A 3,896-nucleotide genomic window follows, 5' to 3' on the forward strand; every position below is an offset into this window, starting at 1 on the left:
CCTGCTTCAGCCTCCCAAGTAGCTGAGACTACAGGCACATGCCACACCTGGATAATTTTTGTATTTTTTGTAGACACAGGGTTTCATCATGTTGCCCAGGCTGGTGAAACTCCTGGACTCAAGCGATCTTCCCACCTCCACCCCTCAAAGTGTTGGAATTACAGGCGTGGCCACAGTGGCTGGCCAATTCTATTTCTCTGACATCCTTGACATGCCAAGATTAGACAGATGGAGAACAGAGGAATGGTTGCCAGGGCTTAGGAAGGGGAGAAGGCACGAAACAGGGACACCTCTAGTGATCTTTGTGATGAACTGTTCTGTATTTTGACTATAGTGGTGGTCACATAAATATACCTGTGGCAAGGTTGCATAGAACTAAATATACACACACATGCCCATGAATGCATGTGAGAATGGTGAAATCTGAATGAGGTCAGTGGGTTGTATCAATGCCAACTTTCTGATTGTGATATCGTACTGTAGTTACACAAGATCTTACCACTGGGGGAAACTGGGTGGAAGGGATACGGGATCTCTCTGTACCGGTCCTTAAACTACATGTAAATCTACAGTTATCTCAAAAATTAAAATGTAACCTAGGCCGGGTGTGGTGGCTAATGCCTGTAATCTCAGCACGTTGGGAGGCAGAAGCAGGCAGATCACTTGAGCACACAAGTTCAAGACCAGCCTGGGCAACATGGTGAAACCCCACCTACAAAATATACAAAAATTAGCTGGTCACAGTGGCACGTGCCAGAGGTCCCAGCTTCTTGGGAGGCTGAGGTGGGAGGATGGCTTGAGTCTGGAAGGTAGAGGTTGCAGTGAGCCAAGATCGTGCCACTGCACTCCAGCCTTGTGGTAGAGCCAGACCTTGTCTCAAAAAAAAAGAAATTTTTTTTAAACCATAACCTATACTACAATGCAACTATTAAAATGATTTTTTTCTTTTTTTGGAGACAAAGTCTCACTCATCAGGCAGGCTGGACTGCAGTGGCTCGATCTTGGCTCACTGCAACATCTGCCTTCCAGATTCAAGTGATTCTCCTGCCTCAGCTTACTGAGTAGTTGGGATTATAGGTGCATGCCCCCACACCCAGCTAATTTTTGTACTTTTAGTAGAGATGGGGTTTTACCATGCTGCCCAGGCTGGTCTTGAACTCCTGACCTCAGGTGATCCACCTGCCTCAGCCTCCCAAAGTGCTGGGATTCTAGCATGAGCCACCACACCCAACCATAAAATGACTTTTTAAAAAACCGACAATACCAGCTGCTGGTGAGGATATGGAGCAACTAGAACTCTTTTACATTGCTAGTGTGAATATAAAAATAGTACAGCCACCTTGAAAACCAGTCTGCAGTTTGTTATACAGTTAAATACACACTTACCATATGACACAGCAATACCACTCACACATATTAAGACAAGTAAAATAAAAACTTATGTTGGCATAAAAACCTGTACATGAATACAGCCTGTATTTGCAAGTGCCCAAAACTGGAAGCAACCTGCCTGCTTTTCATCTGGAGAATGAATCAGCAAACTATAATATTCATAATATAATGTACCCACGAATGAAAAAGAATGAGCTACTGATACACATATTAATATGAATAAATGTCAATGGCTCTTACTAAGTGAAAGAAGGTAGACTCAAAGGGCTACAAAGGATATACCGTAATTACATGTACAATATCCTGCAAAAGGTAAACCTCGAAGGATAGAGAACATGTGGAAGTTGCCAGAGGCTGAGGTGCTGGTAAGGGTTGACTATAAAGGAGCACAAGGGCTTTTTAGGGTGATGGAAATGTTCTGTATATTGATTGTGGTGGTGATTACATGACTTTATGCATTTGCCAAAACCCATAGGACTGTATATGGAAAAAGCGATTTTACTTTTTGTAAAAGATACCTTTATATTTTTAATTTTTTTTTTTTAAAGGAGGCCAGGAGCGGTGGCTCATACCTGTAATCCCTGCACTTTGGGAGGCCGAGGAGGCCAGGTCTCCTGAAGCCAGGAGTTCGAGAACAGCCTGGCCAAGATGGTGAAACCCCGTATCTACTAGAAATACAAAAATCTAGCCAGGTGTGGTGGCAAATGCCTGTAATCCCAGCTATTCTGGAGGCTGAGGCAGGAGACTCTCTTGAACCCGGGAAGCGGAGGTTGTAGTGACCCGAGATTGAGCCACTGCACTCCAGCCTGAGTGACAGAGTGAGACTCTGTCTCAAAAAAAAAAAAGAAAGAAAGAAAGAAAAAATGAGATCCTACAACTTATCGTAACTTCACATCTATTTGTGCAGAAAGATAGCATGTGCAATTTAATTTAAAAAATGCTCAAAGATAAAATGTGCATTATTTTCATTCTTTTAAATTTCTTAAATATTTATTTATTGAGACAGACTCTTGCTCTGTTGCCCAGGCTGGGGTGCAGTGGAGTGATCATAGCTCACTGCAACCTCAACCTCCTGGGCTCTAGCAATCCTCCTGCCTCAGCTTCCCGAGTAGCTGGAACTATAGACACATGTCACTACCCCTGGCTAATCTTATTATTTTTTGTAGAGCTGGGGTTTCTCTATGTCACCCAGGCTGGGCTGGAACTCCTGGGCACAAGCAATCCTCCCACCAATGGCCAATGGCCATTTCCAGTCCTCCTGGAGTGCTGAGATTACAGGCATCAGCCACCACACCCCGCCCTCACTCAGTTTTTAAAACATGCTCTAACAAAATCCTTAGGAGCATTTTAAGCAATGGGCATTACAAGGGACTACAGGTTTCGAAACAGCATTGCTCTACATTAAGAAAATACATTTCTTTGAATGGAAAATAAATTATTTAAAATGGAAAAGAAAATGACCAGAACCAGGGAGGACAAGACGCCAGTGTTTGCTGCTTCCAGTTGAAGAACCCAAGGGTACTTTTTATACTACTCTGAGTACTTTTCTGTAGTACCACCCTCCCCCCACAGGGCTGTCTTAGGGATTAATTTAGATACTATAGAGTGCTGCGCATAGCATCCAACTCACAGGAAAGCCCAGACTACTGGCCGGACGCAGTGGCTCGCGCCTGTAATGCCAGCACTTTGGGAGGCCAAGGCAGGTGGATCACTTGAAGTCAGGAATTTGAGACCAGCGTGGCCAACACGGCAAAACCCTGTCTCTACTAAAAATACAAAAATTAGCTCGGCATGGTGGCTAATTTTTGTATTTTTAGTAGAGACAGGGTTTCTCAGCTACTCAGGAGGCTGAGGCATGAGAATTGCTTGAACCTGGGAGGTAGAGGTTGCAGTAAGCCGAGATTGAGCCACTGCACTCCAGCCTGGGTGGCAGAGCAAGACTCCATGTGAAATAAATAAATAAATGCCCAAACTATCTCAGCTTCTCCCCTACCCTGTGCCCCCATTCCCCAAGTCTAGACCATCCCTTCCAAGCTGATTTCCACTGGGAGGTCCTGATGGTCTCCCTTTGTCTCCCTAACCAGGCTGGGGGGCTCCCTGAGAAATAGCCAGAGGAGCCCCATCACCAGGACAGGGAGTGGTGCTTCAAAGAGCTGCGGTGAATGACTCCACCTAGGGTCTGGCTAGCAGTGTGTGCCCAGTAATTATTCTTTGGAGCCATAGCCTGAGTACACACAACTGTGGCCCGGTTAGTGAGGCCATATCCCAGCCAACTAGGAAGAGGCTTGGCCAAACGTGGGACACTAAGAAAGGCAATTTCTTGGCCAAAGGACCCCCATTCTCTCCACTGCACCCCCATTTGATGGGGTGTTACAGGCCTCTCCAGGAGGGGCAGAGGCTGCTCCTCTCCTTGCAGCCCCTTCCCTCTCCCACCCAGGGTGGATTCCGAGGCTGCAGCCACGCAGTGGAATGTTGTGTTCTTGGTTGCCGGGCAACCAGAGCCT

Source organism: Callithrix jacchus, chromosome 9, assembly GCF_049354715.1.
Source record: "Callithrix jacchus isolate 240 chromosome 9, calJac240_pri, whole genome shotgun sequence".
Lineage (NCBI taxonomy): Eukaryota > Metazoa > Chordata > Mammalia > Primates > Cebidae > Callithrix > Callithrix jacchus.